At 42.8% G+C, this 18,612-nt stretch overlaps 1 pseudogene; it reads right to left on the bottom strand.

Moving 5' to 3' along the window:
* Window positions 1–15,139: 15,139 nt before the first annotated feature.
* On the bottom strand, window positions 15,140–18,077 carry LOC117191599 (annotated as a pseudogene).
* Between the last annotated feature and the right edge of the window lie 535 nt (window positions 18,078–18,612).

Genomic DNA, 18,612 nt, shown 5'->3' with positions numbered 1-18,612 from the left:
AGGTACACTTGATTTAATGTTCAAAAGGAACTCTACAAAAGAAATCAAAAAGAAAAGAATGTGAATTTTAACTAACTGTTTAACCGACTACCGACAAATAGTCAGGCTATATTCCGTCGCTCTTGGGGAACTCAGATGACTTTGACCCCTTCTCTACCCTCCCTACCTTTGTATGCCGTTTAATCGACAGCATAACCCTAATCGAGCGCATCTCTATTTGATCATCGGACTTCCTCAGGCTCTACTCAGGACAAACACGAAAGGTTTAATGTTCCATTATTATCTACTAATTATTATTTAATAATTCAAAATTTAAGGGTTTGGACTTCATGGTTTTCCAGATAAGTATAAACTTAGCATAAAGTAATTAAATAAAGAAGGAGGAAATAGTATTCATTTATACCTAGTTATATGTGTATATGTATATAGGACTTATGTGTAGAGAGGAAAGAAGAGAAAAATATGATAATTATATAACTAGAAGGCAAACGTGAAAGAAAAATTAGTAGCCGATCCGCTTTAAATTATGGCACGGATATGGTTGTTTTATATACCGGAATAGAAGTTTTATAAGACAGATATATATTTCGAAAATACTCGAGAATTCCGTTTAAGGAAGTTTCGTAACTCACTCATACTTTATACGAATTATCCGGCGTGTCCGTTGAGCTCAAGGGGCGACGTAGGAACATATTCTGAGGAAGGGAGAAAAATTATGAATATACAGGTATTCACTTCTAATTCGGATGAAACACCGATTTTCTTTCCATTTCCATACCCGTACGACGACGATTTGCCACTCAACGGCGGATCTTGAAAAAATGTGGTTTTCATTTGCGCTAATTTCTAATTATGGGTAATTATATACATTATTGGTTTTTTTTTTTTTTCCTTTTTAAATCTAGACAATACAAAAATAGTTAGTGCATAGCCTAATCTTTAATAAATGGAAAATCTCATGACGAGACTCAAAACTAATACTTTGGTACATTTTCACACGACGACTATTAAACGGCAGTGTGGATCGCCGCAGAATAATGTTTTATTTTCACAGTTTGAGAGCCACTCCACACATTGCGAAGAACTACATGCGAAAGCCTTAGCCGCGCGCTTAATTCATAAGCGAGAAGGGTGACGAAGAAAACTATTCTTCTCGTCTTACTCCAAAATGTACTTCAGCTCAAGTATGCATCCACATAACTTCGGGTTTCACTCTAGTATATCTTTGAACGGCTCTTTCTGGTTTATTTGGTTGTAGTTATCGTTGGTTTATGTAGATGCTGGTTCCTGGGAAATCCGAGGTCTTTCCCAGATCTACTAAGAAATCGATGGACTTTGACGACCTCGTTCTTGGAGGGGGGGTCAATTGGTTTTTCTTTCCCAGTGTCGAACGTAGTAAGATTTCCAGCCCTATGATACGAGACTGTTAAAGCTGTGTCACTATTGTAAGGTCCAAATACCTTTTATTTTTTCTTAATCCAAAAGGAATAATGTAGTCCACCAGAACTTCAATTTACTTGGCACGTGTTTGATTGCACAACGTTTTCAAATTCACTTGGATCTATATATTTGTATAAAAAGACACATCCGAATTCGCACAGCTTCACTATAGCAATGATCTAGCCAGAAGTTCTATTACTTGCATTAGCCCTTACGATCGGAACTTTACCCTCCACAACCAACGGGGTAATCGTACGATTTTAGACAAAGCTTACACCTTGCTTCCCTAGATAACGGAGTAATCGTACGATGCTAAGCAAAGCTTACACATAGCTTCCACGACTAACGGAGTAATCGTATGATTTCTAGTAAAGCTTTAAAACATAACTCCCACAGATCCACGCTGCTTCTCTAAATTAGACATTAAGCTCTTCAATGGAAGCTTTAACTACGGCTCTCTTGTAATTGATCTCTTATCTTGTTTTTGTAAAGAGCAGAGTTAATGTTAAACGCGAGGAGTTTTAGAGTCACAACTGGCCACTACACCACAGTTGAGGAAGCGCTAGTTTTAACTGGCGAAGCCTAAACGGAAAAAGGACAGTTGCCTAGTGTTTCACTTGTATGTCTTTGAGGTGAAATATTCCTAAGTTTTTACCCTGTTCGTTCTTCAGTTGATAATAGGATGAGCCAACTCGTCTAGATACCACGGCTGAAATAAAAACCGGCGCTAACTTTGCATTGAACTTTTTAATAGCATTGCTTTGGCAGAAATTGCGGGCAAGTACTGGCTCTCCAACCTTAAACTCTACTTTCCGACAGCGTAGATTATATCGCCTAGCATTTTGTTCATGTGACTCTTTCACCTTTTTCTTTGCCGATTCGCGAATAATTTGTAGTGCTTCCGGATAACTAATGCGGCTATCCTCCGATAGGAGTCTTAAGCGGCGAAGCAACTCATAGTCTTTGCCATTCAGAATCATATTTTGTCCAAAGGTTAGGAAATAGGGCGAGTACCCGGTGCTTTGGTGAATGTTGGATCTGAGAGCAGCACTGATTTCCGGTAATTTGGTATCCCAAGTGGAATGATCCCGGCTTATGTAAGCTCTTATAGCTGCTAACACCGATCTATTGAGTCTCTCACTGGCATTCGCCTGTGGTGAATATATCGCCGTACGAATATGTTGTATCCCAAAGCGGGTTAGAAAAGCCTGAAAGGCTCCAGAAACGAATTGAGATCCGTTATCTGTTAATATCACCTCGGGGACTCCAAATGTACAGAACAAATAATTTTCGAGGTAATCGCACACCCGATTGGAAGTAAACACCCTAAGGGGGCATAGGAAATGAAATTTTGTGAAGTGATCTACGATAATAAGTAAACCAATATGCCCTTTCTTGGATCGGGGATATGGACCCAGCAAATCCATATAAAGCTTTTGAAACGGACGATCAGACCCCATTGGTTTTCCCATGGGTGGTTTCAACACGGTGTTCGGGTGTTTGGTGTGACGACACACTTCACAATGAGTTACATACTCACGTATCTGCTTGTTCATTTTTGGCCAAAACAAATATCTTTTAATCTTTTCGATGGTTTTCCCTACTCCACTGTGGGCGGCATTGGGCGGATCATGGGCCCGTGAGATTACACCTTGGGTGAGTTCCCTAGGAATCCACAATTTCCAAGATAGATTATCTACACCATTATTTCCCTGATCAGGTTCGGTTCTTTTGTAGACAAAATCATTGAGAATCTTCAAGTCTGGTAATTTGTCTTGCTTAGCGCGAATATTATCAATTAAGGTCATATATTCTGGTGATTTAAATTCTGCGGCAGATAGATCAACTATCGGACCCTGCTCTTCCATTTCAGAAACAGTAATTTCCTCTTTACGCGATAGGGCATCCGCTACCACGTTTAGTGAGCCCTTCCGGTGCGTTATCTCAAAAGAGAATCCCTGTAGTTTTATGGCCCATCGAGCTAATCTACCAGACAACTCCTTCTGACGCATAAGCCATTGTAATGAGGCATGATCGGTTATCACCTCGAATGCCTGACCTTCTACATAAGCACGAAACTTTTTAATTCCCTTTATCACCGCGAAACATACTAATTCCGTGACTGAGTAGTTTTTCTGAGCTTTAGATAGCTTCTCGGACATGAATGCTACGGGTAATTCTTCTCCTTCTTCGTTTTTCTGAGCTAACACACAACCAATTCCTACAGTACTAGCATCACATAACAGCAAAAAGGGTTTTGAGAAATCAGGAGTAGACAAAATGGGAGCTGACGTCAGGCACTGTTTAAGTTTTTCAAATGCCTGATTGGCCACGCATACGCTTTCGGTTTCTTTAATAGTTCTGTGAGGGCGCAACTTACCGTTGCATAATTGTCGACGAAACGACGGTACCACCCAGCAAGACCAAGGAATCGTCGCAATTGTTTTACCGTCGTGGGAACGGGGAATTCTTTAATAGCCTCAATTTTACTCGGATCCGTCTTTACCTGTCCGTATCCAATGATGAACCCCAGATACTTAATCTCACGCATGCAAAAGTGCGACTTGGCAATGTTTATCGTAAGATTAGCCTTTCGTAAGTGTACTGCAACTTCTCTCAGTAACATTAAATGGGATTCGAAATCGTCTGATAAAATTAGTAAGTCATCGAGGTAAACAAACACTCTCGTACGCAAGTTAGCAGGTATTACCTTATCCATTAAACGACAGAGGGCTTGTGAGGCATTGGTTAGACCAAAAGGCATAACTTTGTATTGATACAGCGGTCGGTTAGGTATGGTAAACGCGGTGTATTGGCGTGAAGACTCCTCTAGGGGAATTTGCCAATAAGCATGCTTCATATCGAGTCCCGTTATGTATTTGGCAGGTGGCAATCGACTGAGTATCCCATCTATATGGGGAAGGGGGTATGCATCTTTTCGGGTATATTTGTTGATCTCTCGAGAATCAAGGCATAACCTATTCTTGTTCCCTTTCTTTACTAGGACGCAATTGCTACTCCATGGACTATTTGAAGGTTCTATCACGCCCAGCTTAATCATCTTCTCTACTTCTTCGAACATCACTTTCTCTTTCGCGGGGGAAATGGGCCAATGTCGTTGTTTGACGGGTACTTCGGCATTGATTACCATAGAATGTTGTATTAGGTGTGTACGACCTAGTCCGTCGCATTCATATGACGGGAAGGTTCTTATTACCGCCTCTAATTGGTTCCTTTGTTCTTCATTTAGGGAATGCATTTTAGGCGTTTCCTTCATAATCGTGTCGTCTCTATTCTCCAAACAGCTCACAGTTCCTTCTCGGGTCAATAATTGGGATAGAAGACCGAAGTCTTTCCAAAAGTCAACTCCTAAATAAACATCTTGCTTTAAATCTGGTATGATAAAGAACTCTACTTCCTTAACTATTTTACGGAATTCAATCGGGACCACCAATTTGGACACTACGGTACAAGCTTCGTTGCTGGCAGTGCGTATGGTTCCCAAACACTTCTGAGACTGTGGGTGATGTGCTAAAAAGGTTGCTGCTCTCCCACCCAAACAACTAATGGTTGCTCCTGAATCCAGCAAAGCCTTATAAGTTTGCCCTTCGATCATTACCTCCGTGTACAATCGGTTATCTGAACTCAGAATAACTGCTGAGACTAAACGTTTTCGAACAGATTGGACCTTTTTCCAGAACGCTCGTCTCCGGACCGTCGATCGTTTGGGCTTAACTATCAATTTAAACCACGTATTCACATTTTCTGAATCTAACTCTTTGCTCTCCATCGTTTGAGTCGCTACATCTATACCTGTACAAATTTGGTGTAGTATCATATCCGGTTTTACGTCAACTACCCCTTCGGAAAGCCCTCTTAAGGTAGTTGGTTTACTTTCGTTTAGTTGCTGCTCTTGGTCGGATGTACTGACTGGGCTCCGGTCGGTACATCCCGTTTCAAGTTTTTCGCTGGGTTACATTTGACGCATCGAGGTTTATAAATATCCTTAGCACCACAACCATAGCAGAAAATTCGCCTTTCTCCTAAACAATCATCAAAACGATGCCCTTCCTGGTCGCAGTTCCAGCATACCAGTTTCTTACGATAAATCTGCGAAACGTCTTCTTCCTCCATATCTTCATTGTCCGTAAGTATTTCTGCTACATTCGGTTTGCTGAATTTACCTCGTGGAAAAGGGTTATGGTTGTCTTTACAGAAGTTTTCATGCTTGCGAACTTCTTCTCTCAGGCCAGTTCGATCGCTGATTTTGAGATGCAAGAGTTCATATCTGAGGGCCGTTTTTGCGTTACGTTTTAAAATGTCTACTAACTTATTTTCGCTAACCTCGTGTGAGAGCCTGGACACTAATTCTTCGACGGCCGTCTGGTAATCGTCAAACGATTCACCCTCTCTCTGACGGCGTTTTCTAATCAACTCCCACAAGTCGAAATCATCTTTAGCATCATCGAATCGTTGTCTAAATGAGGCAGAAAAAGTTTGCCAAGAAAACTGTGGGTTCTTTCTATGGAAGTTCCAAAACCAATCGCTGGCTTTAGACGAGAAAAGCAGATGCATATTGTCACAGAGTAATTCGTAATCGTTATTTAAAGTGGAGGATGTAAGTGAACGAACCCTGTACAGGAATTCGTCGACGTGCATAGCGTCTTTGGATCCGTCAAACTTTAGTCGCCAACTGGCTAAGATATTAGCGGCCTTCCCAGGAGCTATTGCCCTGTTAGAGACATTTGGATGTGGTAATCCCTTTCCCTTTCATTTTCTGAAGACAACGAGTTTCCTGTTATATTAGGCTCGTGATTTTGCCTTGTCGCTTGCACAGGCGTGCTATCTGAAGCTATAGTCATCCTACCTAATTGTCCGCGTAGATTTTCTTCGATCAGATTCTTAACGAATGAACTTAGTTCCACCATCATATCTTTCTGCTCACCTTTTATCAGGGCTTGTATAACCTCAAGGGTTCTTTCCGGCATATCTCCTTCGCCCGACCTATGGCTGATACTGCCCAAAGAATTATCCCGAAATTGTTGAGACTGCAACCTAGTATGCATCCCTCTGCGCGATGTAGTTCCCCGTCCCTGTTTAGGCCTAGCCCCTCTTGACTTTTGGAAGTCCTCTCTCTGAAGCGTTTGACTCCGGGTTGGATCCCCCTTCTAACGGCACTATACCCGAACCCATGTCGGGTGGTAATTCGGCTGCTAGAGTATTCTCATCAAACGAAAGTTCCTCCGGATTCAACTCCGCCCTACATACGGGGCAATTTCTGTTATTTTTCACGAATTCTTTCATGCAAGTATCATGATACCTGTGCCCACAAGATGCAGTACATATTAGTTGACTTCTTCTTATGGCTTCTTGACATATACCACAGATCTGGGCGTCCACGTCACCCGACGCCTTGCTCCCTGGGGTACGTTGTACTGGTGACATGTTAAGATAACCCAGTAATACGAGTTCTGATCACTAAATGTGGAAATCCCTAATTATAGGACCAAAGCTTCAATAAATTCTACAAAATTTTCCTAAATACCCAATATTTGTCCTTTTCGAGCTTGACTCCGTCCGATATACGCTTTCTCTTGTCGCCGGAATATAACCTCAATGAAATCTAATTTGGTCTATGGTATGTCTATGTGGTCAGTAACCTTGGCAATGGCTAATTTCCAAATCTATATCTAGAAAAGTAAACTTCCGAAAGCCATCGATACTCTTCCCTCATAAACTCTTTTGGGGTTATCCTATTATAATTTGGCCGACCTATCCGCCTTTGTGAATAGCTGTCGTATATTCGCAAATTAATTCTGGTAACAAAAAAAAATCAGTTTCCATCCCTTGCTACCTGGCGGATTCTATTTGGTTAGGTATTCCGAAACTCAGAATCTTAAATCCAAAATTCCATCAATATCCTCCGTTACAGTAGTTGGACGGGAAGTATTAATTTTAATGTGGAATTTAAAATTGCAACGAGCAAAGTTTTTGGGGGTTTTAACCAGTAGTAACTCGTACTCTGGCCCCACGTTGGGCGCCAATCTATGTAATGTGCCAGAAATTCATATTCGTAGAGGTGTTAGATTGTATGTACGGATGGAGGTTGTACATACTTTTTTTGACGGTCAGACACCAATAGTATAGCAGGATTTCGGAACGTGTACCTCTAGCTATGCTCTAACTAGCTCGCCGGAATGTCGTGGGATCTTTCCTACTCTCCTATCTGCTATACGAACACATTCGCAAAGATGTTTTAGGTACACTTGATTTAATGTTCAAAAGGAACTCTACAAAAGAAATCAAAAAGAAAAGAATGTGAATTTTAACTAACTGTTTAACCGACTACCGACAAATAGTCAGGCTATATTCCGTCGCTCTTGGGGAACTCAGATGACTTTGACCCCTTCTCTACCCTCCCTACCTTTGTATGCCGTTTAATCGACAGCATAACCCTAATCGAGCGCATCTCTATTTGATCATCGGACTTCCTCAGGCTCTACTCAGGACAAACACGAAAGGTTTAATGTTCCATTATTATCTACTAATTATTATTTAATAATTCAAAATTTAAGGGTTTGGACTTCATGGTTTTCCAGATAAGTATAAACTTAGCATAAAGTAATTAAATAAAGAAGGAGGAAATAGTATTCATTTATACCTAGTTATATGTGTATATGTATATAGGACTTATGTGTAGAGAGGAAAGAAGAGAAAAATATGATAATTATATAACTAGAAGGCAAACGTGAAAGAAAAATTAGTAGCCGATCCGCTTTAAATTATGGCACGGATATGGTTGTTTTATATACCGGAATAGAAGTTTTATAAGACAGATATATATTTCGAAAATACTCGAGAATTCCGTTTAAGGAAGTTTCGTAACTCACTCATACTTTATACGAATTATCCGGCGTGTCCGTTGAGCTCAAGGGGCGACGTAGGAACATATTCTGAGGAAGGGAGAAAAATTATGAATATACAGGTCTTCACTTCTAATTCGGATGAAACACCGATTTTCTTTCCATTTCCATACCCGTACGACGACGATTTGCCACTCAACGGCGGATCTTGAAAAAATGTGGTTTTCATTTGCGCTAATTTCTAATTATGGGTAATTATATACATTATTGGTTTTTTTTTTTTCCTTTTTAAATCTAGACAATACAAAAATAGTTAGTGCATAGCCTAATCTTTAATAAATGGAAAATCTCATGACGAGACTCAAAACTAATACTTTGGTACATTTTCACACGACGACTATTAAACGGCAGTGTGGATCGCCGCAGAATAATGTTTTATTTTCACAGTTTGAGAGCCACTCCACACATTGCGAAGAACTACATGCGAAAGCCTTAGCCGCGCGCTTAATTCATAAGCGAGAAGGGTGACGAAGAAAACTATTCTTCTCGTCTTACTCCAAAATGTACTTCAGCTCAAGTATGCATCCACATAACTTCGGGTTTCACTCTAGTATATCTTTGAACGGCTCTTTCTGGTTTATTTGGTTGTAGTTATCGTTGGTTTATGTAAATGCTGGTTCCTGGGAAATCCGAGGTCTGTCCCAGATCTACTAAGAAATCGATGGACTTTGACGACCTCGTTCTTGGAGGGGGGGGCAATTGGTTTTTCTTTCCCAGTGTCGAACGTAGTAAGATTTCCAGCCCTATGATACGAGACTGTTAAAGCTGTGTCACTATTGTAAGGTCCAAATACCTTTTATTTTTTCTTAATCCAAAAGGAATAATGTAGTCCACCAGAACTTCAATTTACTTGGCACGTGTTTGATTGCACAACGTTTTCAAATTCACTTGGATCTATATATTTGTATAAAAAGACACATCCGAATTCGCACAGCTTCACTATAGCAATGATCTAGCCAGAAGTTCTATTACTTGCATTAGCCCTTACGATCGGAACTTTACCCTCCACAACCAACGGGGTAATCGTACGATTTTAGACAAAGCTTACACCTTGCTTCCCTAGATAACGGAGTAATCGTACGATGCTAAGCAAAGCTTACACATAGCTTCCACGACTAACGGAGTAATCGTATGATTTCTAGTAAAGCTTTAAAACATAACTCCCACAGATCCACGCTGCTTCTCTAAATTAGACATTAAGCTCTTCAATGGAAGCTTTAACTACGGCTCTCTTGTAATTGATCTCTTATCTTGTTTTTGTAAAGAGCAGAGTTAATGTTAAACGCGAGGGAGTTTTAGAGTCACAACTGGCCACTACAACAGCTAAAGGCATTAGCTGTAATCCCTTTGCCTTCGGTTCCCACGTTTATACGTATACAGGGTGTCTTTTTCGGTCGTGCTGAGAGACTCTTTTAAAACCTCAACATGGCAGCACCTGAGCCTACCAATGTCGCGAACGCAGCAATGCCGAGTGATGTAGATTTCTACAAGCACAAGGCCGAGTCCATCGCGCGCCAACTAAAGGCCATGGATCGCTTTCTTACCAAGGAAGAGCTTGCCGAGTTAGATGAGGCAGAACTTCAAGCTCGCTTAGAGCAAATCGAGCGAATGAATGCGGATTTCGATGCCGCTCAAACGAGCCTTGAAAGGCTGGATTTCCTGCAGTTAGCCCATGATGCCCGGCTGGACTTTTCGAATGTTTATGTCAAGGTTAGGTCCAGGCTGTCGCGGGAGTTGATGGCTGCTCGCACGGTAAATGTTGCCAATTGAACGGCTCGGCATACTCTCGAGGGGAATTCGTCGTTGTTCGCCTATAATAGTATAGGCCGTTCTCGAATGCCCGAGTTGCAGCTTCCGCGATTCGGTGGGAACTCCCTTGATTGGCCAGAATTCCACTCGATGTTCTCGACAATGGTGCACAAAGACCATCGTATACCAATCATCGAAAAATTCCAATATCTTCGTGGATGTCTAGATGGTGCTGCGCTGGATACGATTCGTTCCTTGGAACTTTCTGAGGAGAATTACGACAAGGCGTTGAATTTACTAATGTTGCGATTCGATAATAAACTGTTACATTTTCAGGCACACGTCAAGGCTATTTTCGGGCTGCAAGGGGTGGAGAAGGGCTCGGCTATCGGCTTGCGCGCGCTCAGCGACAAAATCAATTCGCACTTGCGGGCACTTCAGACCTTGGCGACCCCGCAGGAGATATCCGATGGGTTGCTGATCTTCATCATAGGCACGAAACTGGACCACAAAACAAAGGAGAAATGGGAAGAGAACTTGCCGACGTCAGGATTGCCTCGGTGGTCAAGCATGGCCTCATTTCTGGAAGCGAGATGTCGGATGCTGGAGAATTTGGGATCAGCCATGGCAACAAGTCCTAGTCAACAGGTGGGAGAAGACAAACCTGTCACCCTTATCACCTCCAGTAACGACCATCCTAACCCCATATGTAACCATTGCAATTCCTCCGAGCATTACATATCTAGATGTCAGGCATTCCTGAATCTCTCTGCGTTTGAACGACACAAAGAAGCAAAGAAGAGCCGCTTGTGTTTGAACTGCCTCAACAAAGGCCATGAATTGCAGAGGTGCAGGTCAGGACTTTGCAGGCATTGCCAGGCCAAACATCACACGCTACTCCACATTCCATCGGGAACTGGTGCTTCATCTTCCTCTTCACCGGCCGAGGAATCGATCCAGCAAGAGGCCGCGACTGTGCTTCTAGCAAGCGGGTGTTCCAGCCCTCCCCCTCGATCCAGAAATCTCAGCCTAGCCAGAACGTGTTGCTACCTACTGCCCTCGTCCATGTAACAGATCGTTATGGAGCACTTATCTCATGTCGTGCCATTTTGGATTCTGCATCACAGGCAAACTTTGTAACATCTAGACTTGCTGATCAGTTGCAGTTGGATCATCGCTCGTCTTATGTTCACATCTCTGGAATCGGAGATTCCATTCTACCTTCGAGCAAGTCTGTACATATAGTTGTACAATCCCAGGACGCAAGCTATCGAGCTTCCTTCGCTGCAATTGTCACCAACTCAATTACGGAAATGCAGCCTAACTTCGGCCTAGACGCAAAGGATTGGCCAATGCCGAATAATCTAAAACTAGCTGATCCTAATTTCTCCAAGCCCCAACGTATCGATCTGTTGATAGGTTCTGGTTTGTTCTTCGATTTAATGTGCGTCGGACAGATTCGACTATCAGCCCAATTGCCAACATTGCAGGAGACAAAACTTGGTTGGATAGTATCAGGAAGCATTGATAGCTCGGAGAATAAGCGTGCAGCTTTAGCCGCTTTTGAAAATTCCTCGTGCATCTCTATTGACGATTTTCGACCCACAACGCTGGAGTACCAAAACTTAGAGCAGCAATGCAGGAAGCAGCTGCTCGAGTGCCAGGTGCAAGTGGAAAAACTGCGATCGGAGAATCAGGAACTGCAGCGCGAACTTTTCCATATATTAAAAACCTACATATCCACGCTAAATGAAATTCAACTTTCAACAATTTCTACATTGCCAAATTTCCTGCCATTCTATACAATTACAGAGGTTCCCGATGATCAAGACGTAATCACGACAAGCCGCCTTCGTAAAGAAGCACCGATTGCTGCGTTCGACGATCATCCCAGCGTAGCCGCCAGCTGCGCCCAAGCAAGCATCTTCAAGAGGGCCGTTGGAAAAATAGCGGTTCTGCCCCTTCAGGATGGATCTGTTGAAAGCCTTTGCCTTCCAACGGGAGGTGAATGTTCGGAGCAGAACCTAGCCGATTAGCTGCTTGCCAAATAGCACCTAATTCTTGGCCCTCAGCCGCTTATTTTGTTAGTTACTTATGTCTATGTCACTCATTTGTTTGTTAAAGCTTTGCGCTTGCTTGCCCTGCTAAACGCTCTCTGCCAGCTCGCTCTTCGCTATCTCCGCTTTGCGTCTGCCTACCGACGTCGGCCGAGCGAAGCTGCGCTTAGCGATCGGAGCGGCAATGTAAAGGGCAGGCAAGCCACACTTGCAATTTGGATGTCACGCATTAAAGAACATATCGTAATTTTATTTCTGCGCCGAGTTTTGTTTAATTCGAAATAATTAGTCGGCCGATTGGGGATAAAAAACATTATCTCCACAATATGTTTAATCTGACGCAACAACTAGATCGAGCATTTTACAATTCTAAACTGGAATATTGACTTTCTTATGAATTAATTACTGTCTGCACGAGCTTGCTTAGAATTTCCGTTATAGTCTGGATAATCATGCGGCGGATTATAATCAACGAAATATCTAAACTGCCACTGGAAGTCGCTTTAAATGGATCACAGAACCTGCTCAGATAATATTTTCAGAATAATAATGGAGGTAATTTGCATAGAAGAGTACAAAAAAGTGCAGCACACAGTTTTTATTGTCCTAATCGTCTAAACTCTATACATATGATGATCTGATAAAGATGATGGGAAACGAAACCGAAATGTTAATTGAAAACGGGTTGCATCAGCCTCGAGCTCGAGCTTGAAGGTTGACTTTAGCGTATAAAAGCGATAATCGCATTTATTTTGGCATCAGTCTCACAAGTTTTATAGTCAGGCAAACAAATCAGAGTCCAAATCAAAATGTTCAAGATCGTAAGTATCTCCAAGCCTGGATAGCGTTACATAGGACCAGGTAATCATAATCAACCCTTGCAGCTGCTTGTCTGCGCCCTTGCCGCCCTTGTGGCCGCTAACGAGAATGCCGAGTGTCAAGGAGCTGGTCAATGTGGTGAATCCCGATGGCTTCAAGACAGTGGTGTCCCTGAGCGACGGCTCTGCCTCCCAGGCCAGCGGCGATGTGCATTTCGGAATTTCGGAATTTCCTTAGTTGCTGCTGCTTAGTTAGGATTTGAACAGCATGATGTAAAAATAAATAAAATTATCTAAAATCAAATATAATTATTCAATGTGATATATCAAACAAAAATAGCTTTAAAGGCGATCCCCACGGCTGTTATTACACACATCCCGTGGATGTAATCCCGGTGAATGTGAAAGCATTGTAACTAAAATATTCTGATAATAATTGCAGATTTCAGATTCCTAGACATTTCTATTTTACTTGGGTTAGGAGTTTAAAAAGTGTTCCCCTTTGTCTTGACCAATCTGGCTGTCTGATACAGTTAGATTTAATTAGATTCGCTTCGAGGTGACAAAACCAGAATCGTAAATACGAGTATGTTATGACTGACTAAGGGGTAAAGTAAGCTGTCGCGATTGGGGTGCCTGAAAGAATTTATCTAATATATGTCTAATTTCAGATAAGTGGACTTTTTATTGGGGTATATTAGATTTGTGGTAAAAGTGGATGTGTGTAACGTCCAGAAGGAATCGTTTCCGACCCCATAAAGTATATATATTCTTGATCAGCATCAATAGCCGAGTCGATTGAGCCATGTCTGTCTGTCCGTCTGTCCGTCTGTCCGTCCGTCCGTCTGTCCGTCCCCTTCAGCGCCTAGTGCTCAAAGACTATAAGAGCTAGAGCAACGATGTTTTGTATCCAGACTTCTGTGATATGTCACTGCTACAAAAATATTTCAAAACTTGGCCCCGCCCACTTCCGCCCCCACAAAGGGCGAAAATCTGTGGCATCCACAAGATACGAAAAAACTGTTCTAGAGTGTAAAATCTGAACAAGATCGTATAATTATTATAGCCAGAATCAGGAAAACAATTTCATTCTTTATCGCTCTGTCTCTCTGTAACACACAGGTTTCATGGTCGGTTTTGCCAATTGCAAAATATGAGTTCAAGGATCTCAGAACCTATAAGAGCCAGAGCAACCAAATTTGGTATCCACACTCCTGTGATATCGGACCTTGACCGTTTCGGGTCCAAATTTCGCCACACCCCCTTCCGCCCCCGCAAAGGACGAAAATCTGGGGCATCCACAAATCTCAGAGACTATTAAGGCTAGAGTAACCAAATTTGGTATCCGCACTTCTGTTAGATCTCACTATAAAACGTATATCTCAGAATTTCGCCCCACCCCCTTCCGCCCCCACAAAGGACGAAAATCTGTTGCATCCACAATATTGCAGATTCGAGAAAACTAAAAACGCAGAATCATAGATAATGACCATATCTATCAGACTGCTGAATCTGGATCAGATCGGATTATTTTTATACCCAAAAGGAACAAATCAATTTGCACTGGCTACGCAGCGCCCGACGTCACGCTCAGATTGATTTTCTGTCTCTCTCGCACGCACTCTTTGTCGTGTCGGTTAATATTAGCGGCGTCTGCCGGAGGAGAGCCATACTGACTAAGTACCGGGTATAACTGTAGAGTTGCGGTGTCCGCAGCAACTCACAACGTTCCCCTCGTTTTATTACTCTCTTCTTCTCCACATTTATCATATCCACCCAGAAGATTCCGATTTTAATTCTGATAATGATGTGCCACACTCCAACCGACCCAAGTAAAGGTCAGCCAAGATGGTGCTGTTCTTTGGGTTATTTTATGAACTGGTAAGCTGCCTTTGGGATTGTCAAATACCTTTATGCACATATGTATGTAGGTTGTGTGAATTATGCAATAACACAAAAATATAAAACGAAACTGCCAAATCTCCAAATGAATATTCATTAGCAGCGACTATTTAATGGAGTGCTAATCAAAATTAAATATTTTCCAAGTTAACTTTGATGGTTTATGGCAAACAACGGTTTGCAATGTCTGAGAATAGACTAAGTCTGTAGACCAAACCGGGATACATTGGCATTGACATTTTCACCCGACTCAGCGACGATTCAGCACTGGATCGTACTCGCTCTGGGAGTGATCGTTGATGCCCGAAGACAAGCCATTTACAGTGGGCAGGATCTCGAAGTTGCGCACCAACTGAGATAGCAGGGCCTTCAGCTGATACATGGCAAACTTTTCGGCTAAAAAACGGATAAATGATTGAGTTAGTCAGTTGATAAGGTTGGTTCTTAGGAAGAGAACCCTACCAATGCAACGCCTGGGCTCAGCACTGAAGGGGACACTCTTGAAGGCTTCGATGCCGACATCTGCGCCAGCATTCTCGAATCTCTCCTCGAAGTACTTCTCATTGTAACCCATGGCAATCAGACACATAATGACCGTGGTGCGTTTCGCCACCTTGGTGCCGTCTGCAAGTGGGGGAACGTAGAATGAAATGTTTCTCCATAGGAGTTTGATTCCATGTCCAACTACTTACTGATATCGATGGTTGCGGTTGGTTCTCGCTAACAGCGGGACGGACGGGTACAGACGCAGTGTCTCGCGTATGACCAGCTTCAGGTAGCGCATCTGATCCAGCCTGCCTATATCCGCTTCTGCCGTGAGATCCTGGCCAAAGATGCGCTGCTTCTCCTCGAAAACTCTTTGCTGAATCTCCGTGTGCCGGGAGAGTGTGTACAGGGTGAAGGAAATGGCGGCAGCAACTGGATCGTGGCCCTATATCAATGAAAACCATTTAACGAAACTGAAGATCACTTGGCTTGGAGCACTTACTGCAAATATAAATGTGGATATTTCCTCTATAATCTCTCGTTCCTTAAGGGCACGCCCGTCTAGCTTAGCAGCCAGGAGTACATCGAGGAATGGTTTATTGATTTGTTGTGTCCTTTCCCCACAAGTGTTCTCATCCGCCAGTTGCTGGCGTCGCTGCGTGATAATCTACCCAGGCAATCCCTTGTACTGAGGTACTTACTCGGTAGATTTCCCTGCGGAGCAGAGACAGTGCTCTTCGCTGCTTCATGTAGTACGACGTGAGGCAGAAAAGGCAGAACTTAAGGCTTGAGTATGGTCAAGTAGAGGCTGAACGAAGCTAGACGAAACTTCAAAATGGTTAAAAAATTACTCCCAGTTAGTCGAGGAATATATCAAAAACCATCTTAACCGTAGAATATCAAAATGTTTCGTATTGTGGACAGGAAAAGGGAATGTACCTCAACCGCAGGTTTTGCGAGCGGCCAAAACTTTTTCCTACAATCTGCGGCACTTGTAGCCATTTTCTATGCAATAAATCTTCTTTGTAAAACGTTCATAATAAATTACAAAAAAATAAACGAGCGGAGCGCACAAACGCAGAAGAGCGAGGCTCTGCCCCAGAAAACTCCGACATGACAAATGTGCAAAGTTTTCCGTGGGTCGCCCTGCTCTGCTCTGCTCTGTTCGAAAGCGAATCCTTCACTTACCACACACAATATCCAGAGTACATTTGGCCACCAGCTCCTGGGCGTCGAAAATCATTGAGCTTCTGCACAAATTTGCCGCCTGTTCGATGAACCACACGCAGATAGCCCTCAATGGCCGACCGTTCAAAGGCCGGCATATAGAGCTTTTGATGCTTCAGCCAACGGGCACCGGAACTGGTTAGGAGGCCATCGCCAGGCCAGGGTCGTAAAAAGGAGTATAAGTGCTTCTTGTACAGCAGAGATGAACTCGACAAAATGTTCTGCAAGTCGAACACAATGCCATACTCGTAAATGTGGAGTGTGAGTGTGTGTTGGAGAGGGTACTCACCTGAATTTCCGCTGGATCACTAAGCATCATGTGATACTGCAGGACGACCAGTGAACGAAATCCCTGAAAATCATATTTCCGACAATACTGCAAAACCTTTTTCGGATACTCTGTGGAAAAAGTAACATGCAGCCAGAATGTTAGGCACTACAAAGTTTAATTTTCCATACAAGCCTGTTGTGGAAACTTCACTTGAAATTGTGGTCTGGATTTGTACATCTGCATCCACATGTACATTTCAGGTAGCTGTCACTTGACTGCGGCAGTTGTGAAGCCATATCCCAATGTTCGGTCCGAAATATCCAACATGTGAATGCAGCCTGTGGGTTTGGGCAACCTCAAGTCTCCCTGATTAAGTTTGAGCCCCAAAATATGATATTGTTATAAATGGAAGTCGCTATGGAATGGTTGGAGCTCATTAAATGCATCAAAAAGTGCACTGGAAAATGATTGAAGTTGAGCCTCAACTGGTGAATACACTAGCTTTTCACTTTTCTTCACGGTTCATGCATTTGAGGAGCCGAATCCAATTGAAGAGCAATCTAAGCTGGCTGGCAACAATGGACAACAGGCTCTGCCGGGAAGCAACCATCCGACCATGCAAAACTATCAGTTGATGTGCAGCATCAATTCTCTGTGCAAGTCCCAGGCCATTGTGCATTTGGAATGATTGCTTTAGGCACGTGCATGGCAAAGGGAAAACAATACCGAATTATTCAGCTGTGCCGAGGAAAAGCTGGCAAAGCTTGGGAAAAGCGCCGAGAACTTGATGAAAATTGCAACAAGTACGACAACATACAATACAGCGAGAAAATCAAAAACAAATCGTTAAGCTAAAAGCGAAGCGTACATCCCAGTCCCGGAAGAAATCGAATGCACTTTTTATGAATAAAATGCACAATTCCCACCTCAGCACATGTTAAATTCGATCAGAAAAAAGCTATTATCCAACGAACCTTCAAGAGTACATAAATATAGGCAGGCGGATGGAATGGTACTCACCCGCTGGCTTCAGACCGAACTGAAATATATTTCCCACAAAGGGGTAGGGCGTTGGTCCTGGTATCATTTCCATAATGCCAGCCATGTGGTCTATGTAGTTAAATATCTTGACACCTTTGAACACCAAAATGGTGGCCAAAATTATGGCAATTGCAATCAAAAACATGATCCCGATTAACTGTGCTCCTCGGCTATTACTTTCAAACTGTTTGTTCTACTTCGAGGTCTGATTATACGTACTATGGAGGTGACAAATGTTTCCCACCGATAACCCCATCGATAGCTTATCTTACCTTAACTTTCTTCAGCCAACTAGTTTGTGTGTGTGTGTTTTTTTTTTTTTTTTAATTCCATTTAATTGCTCGTATTTACAACTTATTTTATACTTAAAGCAAACTATATTAAAGGTTAGGCTATGCAAGCCCAACATGTGTGGTACGGCCGTGAAGCAATGCTTCACACATGTGCAGGCTTCGTTTAGACTAACTGGACTCTTGTCTGGTGCTCAACAGCGCGCAGTTCCCTCATAATGGTCGCCGCGAAGCAGCTCGTCGCCTCCCAGTTTTCGGGGGACAGGAGCATGCACGGCACCAAGCTCTGCTTGACTACGGCTCCACCCAGCGCTTTTTCTAGCCGATGGCGCTGCGCTGCGAACCTGCCACACGAAAATATCGCATGCTCGGCATCCTCCTCCACGTAGTGCCCGCACCAAGAGCATT

Source organism: Drosophila miranda, assembly GCF_003369915.1.
Source record: "Drosophila miranda strain MSH22 chromosome Y unlocalized genomic scaffold, D.miranda_PacBio2.1 Contig_Y1_pilon, whole genome shotgun sequence".
Taxonomy (NCBI): Eukaryota; Metazoa; Arthropoda; class Insecta; order Diptera; family Drosophilidae; genus Drosophila; species Drosophila miranda.
Note: the sequence above shows the minus strand (reverse complement) of the source record. Positions and strands in the feature narration are given on the sequence as shown.